The sequence below is a fragment of the Lynx canadensis genome, chromosome A1 (genome assembly GCF_007474595.2).
Source record: "Lynx canadensis isolate LIC74 chromosome A1, mLynCan4.pri.v2, whole genome shotgun sequence".
Taxonomy (NCBI): domain Eukaryota; kingdom Metazoa; phylum Chordata; class Mammalia; order Carnivora; family Felidae; genus Lynx; species Lynx canadensis.
This window is the reverse complement of record NC_044303.2, coordinates 227,389,073-227,409,145: the sequence shown is the minus strand read 5'-3', so window position 1 is coordinate 227,409,145 and position 20,073 is coordinate 227,389,073. Positions and strand designations below refer to the sequence as shown.

General features: G+C 42.3%; 1 protein-coding gene and 1 long non-coding RNA gene across 2 annotated transcripts in view; both read left to right on the top strand.

Annotated features, from left to right (window-relative positions):
* Positions 1 to 20,073, top strand: part of FBXL7 (F-box and leucine rich repeat protein 7) — a 342,921-nt gene that overhangs the window by 207,737 nt on the left and 115,111 nt on the right. The gene's annotated exons all lie outside the window — the stretch shown is intronic.
* Positions 13,284 to 20,073, top strand: part of LOC115525243 — a 9,671-nt gene continuing 2,881 nt past the window's right edge. Inside the window, exon 1 of the long non-coding RNA XR_003972336.1 lies at positions 13,284 to 13,293. This is a non-coding gene — a long non-coding RNA (uncharacterized LOC115525243). The remainder of the gene's footprint in view (positions 13,294 to 20,073) is intronic.

Below are 20,073 nucleotides of genomic sequence, written 5' to 3'. Positions count from 1 at the left end.
CAGGAAGACCTCTGTCCGTAGAATTCTCTTGAATCACAGGATGGAGAAATAGACTAAATTGTAAAGTCACTTTTGCTGTTTCACATCGTCTCCACTTGATGAGGACAGAAACATTTGGAGGGAATTTCTCTCGGACCCTCATGTATTTTTTCCTCGAAGAGACTCTGTGAGTCTTGTAACTGACCAGGTTTGCTTATTTCCTTTGGCTGCTAAGAAGTTCAGAACCACACGTGTGGCCTACCTATAGGAATTATATAGGATTTGGGGATGCCCTGATACCAATCATATTCTAGACTTTTTATCATTTCTCTACCCCATTTTTCCTGGGCCCTGTTTTCTTGAGCTGTTTACTCTTTATTCTGTTGTGTGGTAAAAATTCCTTCAAGGCACCTCAAAATCTTACTGAGGCCTGGACATCAAAAATAAAACAGGGAAGGTCTAGCCGGGTGGCTCAGTCAGTTAAGCGTCTGACTTCGGCTCAGGTCATGCTCTCATTGTTCGTGAGTTCGAGCCCCGCGTCGGGCTCTGTGCTGACTGCTCAGAGCCTGGAGCCTGCTTCAGGTTCTGTGTCTTCCTCTCTCTCTGTCCCTCCCCTACTCACACTCTTACTCTCTCTCTCTCTCTCTCTCTCTCAAAAATAAACATAAAAAAATAAAAATGTGTCCTATTTTGGAGAAACTATTCCTAAAGCATATTTTCCATTCACAATTAGTTGTGTGACACACAGAGACAGTTTTCTGGTGCTTGGTAATAAACGTCAAAGGTGCATTATTCCAGAAAATTGTGTAGCTGATAAAATAGTGTTATTTTGGATGACCTAGTAACGAACCTAACCCCCGCAACTGGTCAGTGACGTCACAATTGATTATTCTCACAATTCGGAGACGGAACACCCACACTGATTATGTAGACGAGGTTAAAAGGTTGTATTTGAAACCAGGTTGCTAAGCTTTCTTGGTAGTGATGTCGGGGAGCATCTCATTAGCCGTGTGGCCAAGAGAGCATGACGTTTCTACCCAGCTCCGGCCCCAGAGGTACAACCCCCGAGATTACAACCCAGATATACAACCTGTGTGTCGACTGATATAAGATGAGTCCACTCTTGTTTACAAGATGGAGAACATCTAAAAACAAAAACAAAAACAAAAAACACATTATCCTATCCCATGGAAGGTAGAAGAGGAAGAATCCTAGGGGGGGAAAGAAGGAAAAAGAAAATACTGGTTCTGGCTGAAAAAATTAATGAGCACAGGACACAGACGACCAGGGTAAGGTAAGTCAGGGCGGGGCATCAGCTTCCTGGCCAGCCCCTGTTGAATCCCCTGTGGCGGGTCGCAGAACCCACGGTGACCTTGCATTCTGAGAGTTGTGCTGTTAGTAAGTGCAGACGATGAATTTTCTTGATGGATTGAATTCCTGACTGTGCTTGGAGGGTAGAGGTAGAAGATAAAGGAGGCTGCACCCGGGTTCTAATCTTGCAGAAACTGGCAGCTGTCTTTTCCTGGCTGGTTTCTGGACTTCACCGGTCCTGTGTGGAGTGTCAGGCGCCAGAAACAACAATCATGTCAAGTCGCACTTCAGGACTGAACAAAGTTATCTCTGTCCAGCACGTTTCCAAATGCAGTGGAGAGAAAAAAAAAAAAAAAAGGTATGAACAGATGGGCGAATTTACTTGTTCCATTTCCCTCTGGTGGATCTTACGAGCTCTTTTGCTCATGGTATGTTTGTTTTCCACACGTTGAAAAACTTTTTCCCCCAGATATAAAATTCGGTATGTGAAGGTTGGTTCTGGGAAAGTTAACCAAATAATTCTTAACGTTAATTCCACAGACGTGTTTATTGACTCACGTCTAAAATTCTTTCCTCAAGTTACTGTTCTTTATAACCAGGACATGTCAGGGGTACGATTCTTTCAGGCGTTAAGGGTCACTCTGTTTGTTAGCCAAACAGATGAACAAAATAAACAAGAGAAGGAGAAGCTTAATACAAAATGAATATTAGTGATATTCATTAGTGGTTTATATTTTTTATTACTTAATGTATACTAAATAACATAATACCAGTGAAACTAGTTTTAGTAAAGTGAAGTTTTCCATATTTATTCTTATTTATCTCTTTTATTTATATTTTCATTTATCCTTCAGTGTCTTGTTAGATAAAAGAAACCCCAGCATGTCAGATGCAGGACTTCCACATTTGTTGATTTGCAGAAGCATAGGTATGGCCAGTGTAGGGAACTCTCTTTGAAAGGTAGCATGGCTGGGGCACCTGGGCGGCTCAGTCGGTTGAGCGTCTGACTTTGGCTCATGATCTCATGGTTCGTGGGTTCGAGCCCCGCATCGGGCTCTATGCTGACAGCTCAGAGCCTGGAGCCTGCTTCGGATTCTGTGTCTCCATCTCTCTCTACTCCTCCCCTGCTTGCACTCTCTCTCTGTCTCTGTCTCTCTCTCTCTCTTTCAAAAATAAATATTTTTTAAAAAATAAAGGTAACATGACTGAAGATTGGGAGTATGGTAAATGGCGGTATATTTTAAGATCCCAGTCTACAGAAACCCCACTTAGTCTAAACTTCAATACCCACAGGTTTGGAACCACAACTTAATGTCAAAAAGGATTGCCTTTCATTGCAATTTCCTTTTTCAGCTTCCTACAGCCAAATATAGAAAACAAAATGCCATCCGGAGTAATGATGTTGCCCGTGGACTTTAATCCAGAAAGAGCAAAGGAGCTTTGCACCTTTAGGATTTGCCTCTCTTTTAGGATTTTGATGTCAACTTAATTCTCTCTAGGATTATAGTAGACTTCAGCACAGAACTATTTCAGTTAAGAGGTAAAGCTATGCAAATTACAGAAATGTTCTGACAAGTATGATGGTGACTGTTGCATTAATACCATTGACTTAGACCAGGCATAAATATTAGAACTTGATTTAACAGGAATGCAAAGACAGGAAGATGCGATTACTGTATTAGGGTGTTATCGTTATTTTCTAAAATGATTGATGGAGTCTGAACAAAACTCACAAATTTAACACAATATATATATTTAAAATTTTATTTAAATTCAAATTGGTTAACATACAGCGTAATAATGGTTTCAGGAGCAGAATCTAGTGATTCATCACTTGTATGTAACACCCAGTGCTCATCGCCACAAGTGCCCTCCTTAAATGCCCATCACCCATCTAGCCCATCCACCCACCCACCACCCCTCCAGCAACCCTTAGTTTTTTCTTGGGATTTAAGAGTCTCTTATGATTTGTCTCCCTTTCTGTTTTTTGTCTGATTTTTCCTTTCCTTCCCCTATGTTCATCAGTTTTGTTTCTTAAATTCCACATATAAGTGAAATCATGTGATATTTATCTTTCTCTAACTTATTTCACGGAGCATAAAATGGAGAAAACATTCTAGTGCCATCCATATTGTTGCAAATGGCAAGATTTCATTCTTTTTGATTGCCAAGTAATATTCCAGTGTGTGTGTGTGTGTGTGTGTGTGTGTGTGTGTGTGTGTGTGTGTATACGTGTGTGTGTATATATATATATATACACATATATGTATACGTATACATATACATACGTATATGTATATATATATGTATACGTATACATATATGTGTATATATATATATATACATATATATATATATATAGATACACACACACACACACGTATACACACACCAGATCTTCTTTATCCATTCATCAGTCGATGGACATTTGGGCTCTTTCCATAATTTGGCTATTGTGGCTAGTGCTGCTGTAAACATTGGGTGCATATTTAATGATTGTTTGCCTCTGTCCTGGGAAGATTTCATACCGCAAAGGGGATGCAGTCATCACTGTCATAACACAACCTATCTGTCTATGGAAGGCTAGAATTTGGGGTTCCACATAAGTATAATGTAACTAAAATGTTTGTTGGGGAGGGTGGGTGCAGCGGAGACAGTGTGGCTCTCTAAAAGTAGATGGTGACAAATTAAGGGGAAAAGCTTTGTGACATATCGCAGGGTAGTGTTTTTCAAGCATGTTACTTTTTATTTTAATAATATTTTTCCTTCCCATGAAGTAACCGGTTATGTTCTTGCTGCAGCCCAGTCTCTGGTCTTGCTGTCCCCACTGTGGCTGAGCACACCCCTTCAGGCCACAGCCTGCTACACAAGCCCCTTCGTTGTTCCCTCCAACATGATGCTGCCTCTGGGCTGGGCTAAGTGACCTGCCCACATCCCCATGTGCCACTAGCCCTCTGGGCCAGTCACACTCTTGACTTCAATCCCTGCTCTAGATGCCACTGGCTGCTTAGACTTTGGTCAAGGCATCCAATTTCTTAATCTGTGTCTATTTCTGAAAAATATAGATTATCATAGAGGATAAGATTTCATAGGATTAGTTGTTGTAAGTATCAGGAAAGCAACAAGAGAGGAAGACTCTCTTAGGACCTGTCCCAGAGCAGACCCCAGAAATGTCCATGAACCTTCACCTCCTTCACTCCCTCTCTCCCTCCCTTTTTCCTTCGTGTTATCTATTCCTTACCTCCTTTCCTTCTTCTGCTCTATATCTTTTCATTCTTTCTCCTTTCCTTTCCTTTCCTTTCCTTTCCTTTCCTTTCCTTTCCTTTCCTTTCCTTTCCTTTATTAGTTTTTAAAGATATTAGACCCACAAAAGTAGAATCTGTGATGTGTTTGGTATTTAGAAAAGAAAGAGATTAATGGGGTCACCTGGGTGGCTCATTCAGTTAAGTGTCTGATTCATGACTTTGGCTCAGGCCATGATTTCATGGTTCATAAAATCAAGCCCCATGTCGAGCTCTGTGGTGACAGTGTAGAGCCTGTTTGGGATTCTCTGTTTCTCTGCCCCTCCCTTGTTTATGCTCTCTTTCAATATAAATAAATGAACATTTTTTAAAAAAGAAAAGAAAGATTTCTGTGTGAAAGCATGAGAGAGAGATTCAGGGAGAGCATCTGATACAGATCTTGCAGTTCAACTAGACTTTATACATGTGAAAAAGAGAGAAAGAACATGGAGACTGGTGGATGGGAAGTTAGAACCATCATGGAGGCCTTGCATCCTATGTGAAAGTGTTTGAATCTATCAGGCGGTGTGGAGTCTTCAGAGCTGTGTGTGTGTGTGTGTGTGTGTGTGTGTGTGTGTGTTTTAATCATGTCCTAGGTGTAACTGTAGGGTGTTCATACTGAGAGTGACTTTTGTGATTAATTGAATAGGTACAGAAGAGAACAGGGCGACCCTTCAGAGGATTTGAATCAGGCAGTGACAAACAAAATAGAAAGGGTTGTTGAGAAATAAATTGCAATCTAAGTAGGACTCACGGCTAATGGCATGTAGGGAGCAGAGCATGTGGTGAGAGCAAAGGTGTTTGAGGATTTAAGCTTAGTGATGGGAAGGATAGACAATATCTTGGACAGGAAGTGGATGGAAAGAAGGATTTTTGCGGAGGAAGTTTGAGGTGTTGGCTAGGAATTTGGCACGTCATGTTTCTAGAGTGATGGCAAATAGAAGCCTTGAATTCCTCGGCTACTTAAGCACCATTTATGTAGAGTGTGGAATAGAGGTTAAATGACCAGGAAACGTCCAAGGGTAATAAATGTCAGAGGAGAACAGGGCTGAGCTATAATGATATGAGATGACGTGAAAGATAGTGAGAGTGACTTTTGAAATGATGGGCAATGAGCCAGAGAAACCAGAATAGGAATCTGAACTACTCAGAAGGATGGGATAGAATTTGATTTGATGGTTTTCAATCAAGGTCTGTTTCCTACTAGTTGTTTTCAGTGTACGATTTAGTGTCTTTTTGGATGTTCGATCCAAAGAAAAACAATCATTTGTACCTACTTGCCTTTCTTTTAGTGACTATTCAGTATACTAAAGTTGCAAATTCCAAAACCTAATTTTTCTTAAGCTCTTGTGTTCAGACTCTCATCATTCTATTTATAAATCTGGTACACTTGAGCAATCATTTTCAAGGGAACCTTCACAGCGAAGTTAATTAACCGTCACTAACTATTTAAATATCATTCATAAATTTAATGTATTCATTTCCCTTTTCCAAGCTTTTCAGTGGGCTAACAAACTAAATGGCCCCAAGTTCTGGAGAAACCTACTTAAATGTAAACAATCAAATGTGTAAGGATGGTGACCCTTCAGTTCTCTTGATCATTACAGTATTGTTTTATAGACTAATATATTTTTATTATTTTTATAATTAAGACAGAAAATCTAAAGGAATTACCCTATCTTAAATGTGATAGATAAAATAGAAAAATATATAAATTATTTCTTAAAATATGTATTATAAAGTTTATTAAAAAAATTTTTAACGTTTATTTTTGAGAGAGAGACAGAAGGCAAGTGGGGGAGGGGCAGAGAGAGAGGGAGACAAGAATCTGAAGCAGGCTCCAGGCTCCATGCTGTCAGCACAGAGCCCAATGCAGGGCTCAAACCCACAAACTGTGAGACCATGACCTGAGCTGAAGTCAGATGTGTAACCGACTGAGCCACTCATGTGCCCCATAAAGTTTTATTTATTTATTTTGAGAGAGAGAGAGAGAGAGAGAGAGAGAGCAAGTGAGCAGGGGAGGGGCAGAGAGAGAGGGCGACAGAGAGAATCCACTGTCAGTGTGGAGCCCAACCCAGGGCTCGAACTCACAAACTGTAAGACCGTGACCTGAGCCGAAATCGGGTCTGGCGTTTAACCGACTGAGCCACCCAGGTGCCCCTACACACATATTTCTAAACACAAATATGTTAGTGCACTGGGTTTGTTTTGGGTTCATCGTCTTTGTCCCTCACTCTAAACTTGGCTAGTTTTTAAAAAGTTCATGCATCAAGGAGACGATTCTGCCATCCAAGGTCTGGTCTCCTTAACATCAGTTCCCTTTGTCTTCCTCCAGCTTAAAAGCTGGAAAGTGAAGTATACAAACTCTTGGCCTCTCTTGCAGCCGCAGGGGGCCACTTGACACACTTCTGTCCAATGGGATGTATGTGTACACACACACACACACACACACACACACACACACAGAGCATGCTCCATCTATTTTTTTTTTTTTATGGATAAAAAAGTAGCAGATATTTGCTCATTGTCACAATTCATGGGACCTGCTCATTTTCATATCAGCAATGTATGTGGTCCTCCCTGTGTCCAAAAGCCATTTTATGTGCTTTCTATGGGCTAACTGTAATATTTATAACAACTTTAAGAGGTAGATAGGGGCGCCTGGGTGGCGCAGTCGGTTAAGCGTCCGACTTCAGCCAGGTCACGATCTCGCGGTCCGTGAGTTCGAGCCCCGCGTCAGGCTCTGGGCTGATGGCTCAGAGCCTGGAGCCTGTTTCCGATTCTGTGTCTCCCTCTCTCTCTGCCCCTCCCCCGTTCATGCTCTGTCTCTCTCTGTCCGAAAAATAAATAAACGTTGGAAAAAAAAAAAAAAATTTTAAGAGGTAGATACAGTTATCATTCCATTTCATAGATGAGAAAACAATAGCACAGAGAGGTTACTAACTTGCCCAGAGTCACACAGCCAGTAGTGGCCAAAGTTAAGATGTGAGAGCCAGCACCCTAATTCCAGAGCCATGTTCACTTCTCCACGTAGTCACCACTCCCTGATCCTTCTTCCGATGGGCACTTGAGCTCTTTGTTGTATCTGTTCTGCCACATCGATATTACGCTCTTATAGCTAGCAGTTTCTGTGTCTTCCCCATTAGACTAAGTGCTCCTTGGCCACGTTCATCTTTTACACCCAAATCAAAGCCCCAGAATTTGTCTCCCGTAGATGTTCAACAAATATTTCAATGAACACGTGGCTTAAACTCTATAAAATTATAAATGTCATGTAGACAGACTTTATTTTCAAAACCTCAGTATGTCAAACCCTTGACATAGGCAGGCAGAAGATAGGATAGGCAGAAAAGTGACTTTTTTACTTTGTAAAGAGGGTGTCACTTTGTGTAATGGCCACTTTGCATAGTGTCATCATAGAGAGGGAGCTGAGAAGCCCCTCAGCAGATCTAGTAAGGAAGGAGATCTTGCATTGCACCTTTGTGTACTTTTCCATGAGTGGCAGTGTCATTATCTTACACGTTGACAAGTGTCTGCGTCAAATAGGTTAACAATAACCTTTTCAGATCTGTGATTGCCCTGAGAAAAGCTGAAGTGTGATTGAGTCACTGGTCCCTCCTGTAGAGCTGATGCCTGCCCTCCAACATGTGGAAACAGTACCAGCGTCCCCAGGACCCAGGATGTGGTCCGTAGAAAAGGGGTGTCACTTACAGGTTGGGAGATCACGTTGAGCTTCATGTTGTAGGATATTTCTTTGGTTTGGATGAAATAATGTATTGGAGTTCTCCAGAGAAACAGACCAATGGGATATGCATGTATGATTTACTATGAACTATTAGTTCATACATTTATGGACACTGAGAAGTCCTATAATCTGCTGTCTATAAGCCGGAGACCAGAAGGCTGGTGGTGTCATTCAGTCCAAGTGCAAAGATCTGAGAACCAGGGGCATCAGGAGATGATCCATGTCTCTGCTAAAAACAAACAAACAAACAAAAAACAGCTAGGCAGGAAGGGCTGAATTCTGCCTTATTCAGCCTTTCTGTTCTATTTGGGTCTTCAACAGATGGGGTGATGTCCACCCACACGGAGGAGCGTGAACTGCCTCCCTGAGACCACCAAGGCAAATGCTAATTTCATCCAGAAACACACTCGGAGACACGCCCAGAAATGATGTTCAGTCAAATATCTGGGACCCCCATGATCCAGTCAAGTTAACACGTAACATGAACCATGACAAACAAATATGTAACACGTGGGAAAAATGTGAAAATGTTATGTCAGACAAGTTATGGCTCATGGCACACATTCGTTAAGCAAAGCTATTTTGTCTCCCATGTTCCCCTCATTAGTCAGTGGGGGCCAGCCCTGCCCTCCCCGGGTGAGCACTCACATGGACCCAGTCTTCTCAGTTGCTCTTAAGGGAGGGTGCAAAGACGACCTCATTTCAGTATTTCCGTTGTTCAGACCCTTATAATCACGAAGCCTCCAGCCCAATGGAAAGTGGCTTTCTTCTTCCCTCCATGCGACTGCTGCAGGGAGAAAGCGCGTAGCCTGCCATTGGAGGAAGTCAAGTTTGATGGTTACCGACCTCTCCTTTGTCACCTGGGATTCTGAGACCTCCAGGGTGCAGAGGGGGCAGAGGGAAGAGGGAAAAGGGGTTTGTGCTCACGGATGCTATGGTGGCATTGCCGTCTCTGTTTCTTGGACTCAGCAGATGTCCACATCGGACTCTTTCTCTCCCATGCCTACTTGACTTGGTTGTTCAGAGGCCCCCACCGTTGGGGTTTTCTCACCTGTGGCTTCCATCCCGTGGACAGATGCCTCCCTATTTCACTAAAACACCCAGAAAACCTGTGAAGAGAATCACACAGTGTGTGGTCTTTCGTGATGGGCTTCCTTCACTCAGTGTAGCGTTTACGAAGTTCCTCCACGTTTTGGCATGTGTCGGCACTTCCCATTTTTATCGTCAGATATTCTCCTTTTATGCATTCACCCATTCGTTTATCCGTTCATCAGTTGATGGCCATTTGGGTTGCTTCTAATTTGTTGGCTCTTCTGAAGAATGCTGCTAGGAACAGTTGCGTGCAAGTGTTTGTGCGCACGTGCGTTTTCGTCTCTTGTGGGTATACGCGTGTGAGGAGAATTGCTGGGTGTGGGGCGGTTCTTACCTTTCAGGGACTGCCAGACTGGTTTCCAAGGCAGCTGCTCCATTTTATATTCCCACCAGCATTTTATGAGGGTTCCAATTTCTCTGCATCCTCCCACTTCTTACCGTTTCTTTTCATGATATCCATTGTAGGATCTTACCGGTTTCAAGTGGTTTTTGTAAGGCCCCCCCCATTCCCAACTGACGTTGGAGGGGACACCCCATACCTGCTTCGTTAGGTGGTGGAGATAGGGCACTCACAGCAGAGTTCTAATGACAAAGATCATCCAAAGACCATTCTTTAACTTCCAGTCTCTGAAACCTTCTATCTCAGTGAGGGTGAGGGATTCCAGACTCATCACCTTGGTTTTCTTCCACCTCCTTTGCTACGGGCTGTGCACAGTAACGTTTGCCCCCTCACTTTATGTGTTGGGTCACGTGTTAAGTGTTGGATCTAGAGCGTTCAGGCCTCAGCTGGAATGTCCGTCTAACAAGTGACTTGCCCCTGAAAGCATGGGTCTTCTATTTGCTGTCTACCCACAGGTCCCTGTGTTGGGCACAGGCCTCCTCAGACTTCACTTGAACGTGTTACCCTTTTCATTTGCCCCTTAAAATGAACTGCATCCTATATGACCGGCTTTCCAGGAGAAGAACACCAGACTCTTGCAAATAGTCATGAATCACAAGTGAGAGCATTTAGATATCTAATGAGAAATTATTTTTGCTGGTAAATATGTGTGTGTCCCTGGTTCCCTAAACCCTTACCTTTTGGATGAAAGGGGTTTGAGGTGGCTCACCAATAGCGTGGAATCGAATCAATGGAGAGGTACGATCAATTTGGCACAGGGAAAGTATGGACAGAAACGTGAAACACAGCTGAGGAACAGGTAACATTCGCAAAGGCTGGGCTTTGCCACGTTTGTCAGAGGCGGTCACAAGTTTGGCTCACTTCCCTAACTGTCCAGACAAAGAGAGAAACACAGTCAATTTCACAATTCAATATATTTGTAAGCCTTGAAGAGTGGAGTTGCCCTGGACAATCATACATTTTCCTAAGAGACAGATAAATGTCTCCCGTGTGTTCTCATCCTGGGGACACTAAACAAGGAGGAAGACCAAAAGACAGTATCACCCACATAAATAGCACGTGTCCTCATGCTCTTTCTTGGAACATTTCTCAATGCGAACAGATGGCCCGTTGCCAGAGGTTATTTGTTATTTAGAAAATATTCTTATAGATGGGCACGTGATGTTAATTGGTGGTCTCACTTTAAAAATTGCCTGGTTTTTGGCTTTTCACAGTTACACAGACACGCTTTAGGTCTACTGATACATATTTTTAATTTTGGAAACCGTTCTGCCTCCTATTAAACATAATATCCGGTTTTGTTGGTGATTTGCCCATTGGATAGATATGAGTGTTTTGCATATATAATTGCAACTTCTTTCTCATACAGTTCTCCCATGAACTTTCAACTTAGAAAAAATGGAGTTTTTCTTTCCAAAAATTGTGGATCGACAGTCATGGTGAAATTATGTATATGGAAGAGGTCATTCTTTGGCATTCACTACCTTTTGTGGAAGATTTAAAGCTCCTTCCTCGCCTTGTTTTTCTTCTTTTCCCAGAAAACGCTGTTCTTGGGTGGAAAAAGAATCAAAGACTACAACTTTTGAAAATACATCTGGCTCTGTGCAGTGAATATTAATTCATGGGTTCTCAGAGGCTGCCTTGCTGAAAAAGGCAAGGTAGGAAGCAAGAAAGGGAGGAAGATACATATAGTCCGGTTAAGTTTTATAGGGAAAATGGAGCCGTCCTTAAGAGTTTTAACACCATCTATACAGGCTGAATAGGGAAAAAAAGATTTCCCCTGGAAATACCAACAGTTCAGCTAGAATAAGATTGCCTTGCAAATATAAAGTAAATCCACTGACTGAACGGGGGCACAGTAGTCAGGGGACAGATATACCAGTGGTGGGATATATGGCCTCATGGTAGTTACAAGTGGGTTTGAGTAAAAATCCAAAGCAATGATTTTACGGATGCTAAGTGTCAGCAGCATGTTGGCGTAAACCCAGAGCTCTGGGAGTAGGAGCGAGTGGTTAATTGTGCACATAGACTGCTTAAGTCTGTTTCTGCTTTATAGTCACCTTCTGCTGTTTTAAGAAATGTTTTCATCCAAAATTACTTGATGAGATTACTTATATGGGATACATATCTATAAATACTCCCTCGTGAGAAATACAAATGGTTTTGTCTTTAATAAATCAAAATCTGAAAAGCGTTTCCTAAGTGTTTTCCCTGGGGTGGTAGAGAAGGATATACATCTTAATTTTGAAGCTGTTTAGACATTTTAAAATATGGACTATGGAAAAAAAAGAGCAAACCCATCTCTACAGAGCGGACACGAAAACTCCTCGAAGCCAATGAATTACAGAATTTGGCTGATGAAAGTAGTTTTGCTCTTTTTAAAAACAGATGTCAGAAGTAACAAAGCTCCCCCAGAAAGGCAGCTGGGTGAGGGAAAAGACTTCTGTGTGCTTTGTTGTTGGCTGTACTGTTCTGTCCCACCCCCTGGAACAGTGCCCGGCACAAAGTAGGTATTCAGTAAATCCCTGTAATATGAATGAATGAGTGATAAGCCCAAATAGCCAAGGGATAAATGAATGAGGGCGGTCTAGTGGAGTCTTCAATGACATATACTATGGAAAAATGAGATGACATTGAAATCACTTGTACTTTGAAAAAGTTTTGTAATATTTATTTATTTTTGAGAAAGAGAGAGAGACAGAGCATGAGTTGGGGAGGGGCAGAGAGAGAGGGAGACACAGAATCTGAAGCAAGCAAGCTCCAGGCTCTGTGCTGACAGCTCAGAGCCCAATGCGGGGTTTGAACCCATGAACCGTGAAATCATGACCTGAGCCGTAGTTGGTCGGTTAACCTACTGAGCCACCCAGGTGCCCCCAAAATCACTTGTATTTTTTATGACTTCTTCGCTGGTGTTGGAGAGTTGGCATCCTTAAAAAATTTTAAATCACTTCCTTTCAATCTTATCCACACTGTTACGTTGAATTGCCTATGGTGTGTTGGACAAAACTCAAAACTGTTAACCACAAAGTAAAAGTCAGGTGAGTCTGAATTGATGCATTTCTCCGCAGTTCCCATTTCTGTGGCTCATTGCTGAACAGTCTAAATGTTTAGTTATAAATATTTAATTATTTGGAAAGGGTGGCCCATAGGGTGCATGGTTTCTCGATAAAAATGATAAAGGAATCCGATGAATGGGTGAGCGACAAGCCTAAGTCAAGAACCCTTGTTGTTAGCTAATATACTGTTATTACTTGGTATATTCATGAACGGGTTTGAAATAAAGTAGCTCATTCAAACACGGCCTCTCCTCTGTGTCAAGCATTCTTCAGACACAGGAGAGTGAACAAGTCTAAATCCCTGCCCTTGTGGAGGTTACATTCTAGAGAGAAGAGAGAGGTAATTAGCAAATTTTAAAATAATGAAATTCTATGACAATATTAATTAGTTGTGATGCATTGTAGTAAGTGTGATTAAGACAAAGCATGGTAGGGTCAGTCAGTTAACCATCCAACTCTTGATTTCAGGTCAGGTCATGATCTCATGGTTTGTGAGTTCAAGCCCCACGTCGGGCTCTGTGCTGACAACGTGGAGCCTGCTTGTGATTCTGTCTCCCTCTCTCTCTGTTCCTCTCCTGCTTGTGTTCTCTCTCCCTCAGAATAAATAAATAAACTTAAAAAAAAGACAAAGCATGGTAATGTTGCTTGGAAAAAGTTCTCAGGGAAGCAGAGAAGTGAGCCTTGCAAATGTCTAGAAAAATGTTTCAGGCAAAGGGAAATCAACTGCAAAATCTCCTAAGATAGGCACATGCTTGAGGTGTTGACATGACCAGAGGAGGACCCTGTGTTTGACAAAGCAGAGTGAGCCAGCAGAAGGGCAGTCACAAGTGATGTCAGAAAACTGGAGGGGAAGATTCTACAGGGTCTCCTAGACTGTGGTAGTACTCTGGACTTTGTTGTAATGTGATAGGAACCCACTGAAGAGTTTAGAGTACAGGGGACTTGATCAGGTCTATACTATTAAGTAACCACTGTGGCTGCTGGGGAAATGGACTGTTATGGACAAGAGTAGAAGCAGGGGAAGGAACAGAGGCTATTTCATTTCTTCAGGGGTGAGAGGATAATGGCTTGAGCTGGGGTCTTGCTGGTAAGGGATGGTGAGAAGTGGTCCCACTTGACATATCTGTTGGAGTCAGGGTCTCCAGGCATACCTACTGCATAGGATGTAGAGGGGGACAGAAACATACTAGTTAAGGATGACCCCTGAGTATTTGGCCTTAAAATTTGGTAGTAGTGCATTTAATGAGCTGAGGAATAGTAAGTGAGGCAGAGCAGGATTGAGCAACATCAAACAAGAGCCTTTGTTTCAGGACATGTCAACTATGAGTTGCTTCTTGACTTCCAAGTAGAGACGCCTGTAGGCTGGTGGACATCTGAATCTGGAACTCAGGGAATGTTGAGGCTGGGGATCTCAAACTGAATGCCAGCAGCATAGAGATGACATTGCTAAAACCACGGAATTAGATGAGATTATCTGAAGATGGTTCTTTTTCAAAACCTCTCTGATCTCTGGTAAAGAATCTTTGTTTTTTTTTCTTTCTCATTTGCTGTGGACACATACTTTGTTAAATACAGGAACTATAAAGACAAAATGAAATTAAAGGAGAAGTGAAATAAAGACATGCAGAATATAAGGGCTACATTTTTGTTTTAGTCTATTGCTATTACATTTCACGGACATGAAATTGTCAAACTGCTACACAAGTTTCTAAATGCTTACCCCGGCTTTCTGTACCTGCACAACTGTGGACTGGTAACAGTTCACAGGAAGCATCTTTCAGGGACCGTGGTGGTGGTGCCACCAAGCTGGACATGAGTCTACCCAGAGAGGGAGTCCTGGGCCTCCAATTTTAGCTCCGAGCAAGAGGAGGAGGAGGAAATCATCAGACTGTGGGTCTTGGAATTCAAACGAAGGAGATATTTCAAGAAAACCAGGAGGCTAGTAGATATCATAAGCAATGTTCCCAGGCCTCAACCGTAATGATCAAATAGGCCGGAATGAATGCCAAGATGCCACTTTGCTTTTAGTCTTTCCTTCCTTCACAAGCTTTCATGAAGATACAGTTCTTGCGGTCTTAAGCTTTGTCAATGCGTGCTCTGCTCTAAGATAGTTTGGGGCCAAACCTGAAGTTCAGAAAGTTTCCGAAAAGAGCAACGGGATCATCAAGGTTAGAGTGAGATCAGTTTTAAACAACTTCCTCCCTGGGGCGCCTGGGTGGCGCAGTCGGTTAAGCGTCCGACTTCAGCCAGGTCACGATCTCGCGGTCCGTGAGTTCGAGCCCCGCGTCAGGCTCTGGGCTGATGGCTCGGAGCCCGGAGCCTGTTTCCGATTCTGTGTCTCCCTCTCTCTCTGCCCCTCCCCCGTTCATGCTCTGTCTCTCGCTGTCCCAAAAAATAAATAAACATTGAAAAAAAAAATAAATAAACAACTTCCTCCCTAAAAACATAAGCTAACCAACTTCACTCATAGATTGGAGGTTGTTGGGGGTCAACCTGGCCATTCACAATGGTCATTATGAAACCAGCCATTTCTATTTGCTCGGTGTTTCTTTCTTTATTATCACAGTAGATCTTATTTCAATGCATACATTCTCTGCATCAGGCCAACAGAGTGGTGGTACTCTTGATTTCTCAGCAAAGATCGTTTTCTCAGGCAAAGGGGATTAGCAGGTTCAAATGCACACATGAGGATCTTACGTAAGATTGTTCCCTGAGGTGGAACCCAAGGGGATTGCACAATCCAGGTTTTCCATCTCTGACTTAGTTACCCAGTCACAAACATTACCCCGTATTTTTTGCGTAGTCTTCTGCTTATCTGACCTCATCCCTCTCCCCTTTTACCATCTTCTGTTCCCCGAAAAGGCAGCTGTACTTGGACCATTTCTCAGTTTGACGTTAAGGCTAAGGCTTAGGCTAGTATTCTGCTGGTAATTCTTTTTATTTACCCATGTCTGTCTAAACATCTTCTGGCTTTACCCCAGTTCCAATATGGCAGCTTTACCTACTGGTCGTTCTCAGCTGGGGGTGATTTTGCTCCCCAGGAAACATTTGGAAACATCTGGAGACATTGGGCATGACTCGGCTGGGAGGTGGAATGCTACTGGCATCTAGTGGGTGGAAACCAGGGATACTGCTAAACATCCCACAATGCACAGGAAGCCCCTGACAACAAGAATTATCTGGCCACAAATGCCAAGAGTATCAAAGTTTAAGGAAACTTGACTGATATGCCGCACCATTGATTCATTCGTTAATTTACCCTACATGCTAATGTTTCTCCCCACTTAAATATTTTATATGCTTTCAGTTACTAATTATCTTTGATTATGTAATAACAAAAGAAAGGGAAAAAGAAATGATGATCCAATTGCCCAGAGTAGCATGTTGACTAATTAAAAGCTATACAAGAGGCAGGGCAAATACAAGAGGCAGGGCAATTTCAAGACTTCAGATTCAACTTGTGAGTTAGGTTTGTAAGGACTTGTTGAAGGTGTTATTCTCAGTCATTGGGCAGGATTGTTGATGCCCGAAGATCTCAGTAATGAAACAAACTGACAGAATGTCTGAATCGTAGAATGGTTTTGAGGAAATGGACTGTGGCTTGACCTATGTGTCTCACCAGGGTACCATCTTGAGGAAGCATGCATTGTCAGAGCTCAGGAGACATTGTCCACAAGAAACCTTCCTCATTGGGCAGATGGATTACAAAACCGCACATTTTTTGTGGTTGCACTAGCAGGCCAGGGCCAGAGTTTCGTGGATACACATGGGCTGGATTCCAGCCTCACTTTGCCAGCTGGGCAAGGTAATTTTATACAGGCTACAACCTGCACAGTCATATACGACAGCCATGTTGGGGATGGGATAAGGATCCTTTTTGGTTTTTATTTACTGCGCAAATATTTTGTTAACTGCCCACCGTATATCTATTGTAAGCACTGTTATACATCAGCAAATAAAATAAGTTAAAATCCCTGCCCTCAAGGAGCTTATATTCTAGTAGGGTTTATAATCTAGTAGAACTTTTGTTTTAAAAGTTTGTGATGTGTGGGGTGCCTGGTTGGCTCAGTCAGTTAAGCATCTGACTTCAGCTCAGGTCATGATCTCACGGTTTGTGAGTTTGAGCCCCATGTCAGGCTCTATGCTGACAGCTCAGAGCCTGGAGCCTGTTTCAGATTCTGTGTCTCCCTCTCTCTCTGCCCCTCCCCCACTCATGCTCTGTCTCTCTCTGTCTCTCAAAAATTAATAAACATTGATTTTTTTTAAGTTTGTGATATAAAGTTAATAACTATATACTCTGGGTGAAAAATAATAAATTGCTGAGGATTTTTATCATTAGATTCAGCAATAGCCTGGATTAAATCTTACAAGTTCCTTGGGCTGGACTTTCCTTTTGTTGCAGAAGGTGCCAGCTGACCTCATCCTGAACCTGGGGCAGTTTTCTTGCATTACTTCCTGTAACACTATTCTCTGATCTCATGTCTTTGCTAACCGCCTATTTTAGCGAAGAAGGAAGCATTGTACCTCCTGTGTGACTCTTTTTTTTTTTTTATAAAACATTTCCATGATTCATTTATTTTAGCAAGTAAAATTCGAACTCATTGTAAAACTCTAAAGCATTTTTACTTGCCCCCCACCATGTTTTATGTTTCAGAGGTCACATTTTACATCTTTTTATTGTGTGTATCTGCTAATTATTGCATAGTTGTTTTTACTTCTTTTGCCTTTTAACCTTCACAATAGCTTTGTAAAAGTGATTGATCTACTACTTTACCACATATTTACCTTTTCTAAGGAGTTTTTACTTGCATATGTTTTCTTCTTACTAATTAGTGCCCATTCATCTCAGCTTAAAGAAGTCCTTTTAACTTTATGCTAGGATGGGTTTAGTGGTCTTGAATTTGTTTGGCTTTTGCTTGTCTGGAAAGCTCTTTATCTTTTCTTCAATTGCAAATAACCTTGCTGTGTAGAATGTTCTTGATTGGAAGCTTTTTTTTTTCTTTCAGCACTTTGTATATATCATGCCCCTCCCTTCTGGCCTGCTAAGTTTCTGCTGAGAAATCTGCTGATGGTTTAATGGGGGTTCTCTTGTACATAACAAGCTGTTTTTTCTTGCTGCTATTAAGATTTTCTCTTTATCTTTAACTCTTGACATTTTAATTGTAAGGTGTCTTGGTGTAGGTCTCTTTGGGTTCATCTTCTTTGGAACTCTCTTAGCTTCCTGGATTTGGATGTCTGTTTTGTTCCTCAGGTTAGAGAAGTTTTCAACCATTATTTCTTCAAATAAGTATTCTCCTTTCTCTCTGTCTTCTCCTTCTGGGACCCCGATAATGTGAATGTCATTCTGCTTGTTGTCCCATAAGTCTCTTAAGCTATTATACTTGTAAAATTATTTTCTTTTGTCTGCTTTATTTGGGCAAATTCCACTTTTTCTTCTGCTTCATCTAGTCTGCTATTGAACCCCTCTAGTGTTTTTTCATTTTAGTTATTGTATTCTTCAGCTTTGTGATTTCTATTTGGTACTTTCTTATATTTTCAGTCTCTTTGCTGAAGTTCTATTGGTGTTCATCCATTCTTCTCCCAAGATCATTGAGCATCTTCATGACTATTATTTTGAACTCTGTATCAGGTAAATTATTAATCTTGGTTTAATCTGGCTCTCTCATCTGGAGCATATTCCTCTTTCTCCTTATTTTGCTTGACTCTCTGTGTTTGTTTCTGTGTATAAGGTGAAACAGCTACTTCTCTCAGTTGTTTCTTGAACCTGTGTGACTGTCAGGTTCAAGACAGCCTGATATATTTTTGATAGGGCCCTGTTGTTGAGGGAGTGCCAAGTTCTGTGAGTGCTCCACAGGGAGGGATCTCTGTCAGCACCTAGTTTCAGGCTGATTGGAAGCCAGACCCTCAGACAACAGTATTTAAGGTATGTAAATATGTACAGCCCTGTAGGACTGCAATTGTAAACCCTGCTGGCCTCTAGACCAGGTGATCTGGAGGTGTCTCCTTCACAAGAGTTGCAAAAATGGGGGCTCCAGACATGTGTATGAACTTCTTTTCTGGGAGGTACCAGAAAGCTGTAAGGAGACCAAGGAAGAGCACCAAAATGGTGTCCCCAAGCTAGTTCCCTTAGCACACTTCTGAAGCCTCTAGATATATGCTAGTCCTGTCCCTCAGGCTGAAGCCCCAAGCTTTTTCACAGGCACACTGGCAGTTTGTTTCAGTTGCTGTTTCTGCGGTGTCCTTGAGTTGACAGCCTTCCAGAAACTGTCCCCAGTGGTCTCAGACCTGTGGGGCCCAGAAACACAATCCTTCCTGACCGCCAGCGTCTGTTAATCGGGGGGCATCTCCCGTGTGTGCTGTGCACATCCGTGGGCTTAGGTAGGGCCCCTGGGACAGCACAGGACAGCGCTCAACCACCTGACCCTGGCGGGTCAGGGGAGACATTGGAGGGGTATGCTTGGTCGCTGCTGCACGACTCTGAATATCTCCAGCAGCCTCACCTGCCATTCCTGGCAAGTACCTGATGGAACATTTGCTCACAGGCCCCATTCTGAATTTATGAGACGTTTCTTGCTTTTGCCGTGTAGTTTTGCTTTTTTGCCTTCAGGTACCCAAACCCCACATCTTGGGCCCTATCAGTGGAATGGGTTGCTTTTGGCCGAATGTCATAAGCGGCTGCCTTACTCCAATGTCTATATACCGCCATCTCCATAACCACAATCCTGGAGTGAAGCATGTAAGGGCACATAAAACCAAAGACGAAGCTGATAAAGCAGCAGCAGCGAGCGGCTCATGTGGAATGTGGTGTTGAATAGCATTGGCGCAAGTGTGAACTACCCTGAGTGTTCCTTTCACATCTGGGAGAAGACAGTGCCCAAGTCTGCAGGATATAGACTATTAGGCACAATCATTCCCGTTCCAAAATTTGTCAACGTATACCTATTACATTGAAAGAGAAAGATGGAAGTTAATCTTTTTCAAAAAGACATAATTCGTACACCATCTTCAAACAAATTTCTCTTTGTGTATTTTGTTACCAGGGTGCTGTAATTTCTGAGGGTTATGTGCTTTCAGCAAAATATGTGCGTGACACTCAGTAAAAGTAGACTCCTACACAAAACCAATGCCATCATTGTTTTTGAATGTTTTTGAATGTCATCAATTGTTATTGAAAGGTGGCCTTTTTTTCCCATAAGCCTCTTGCCCAAT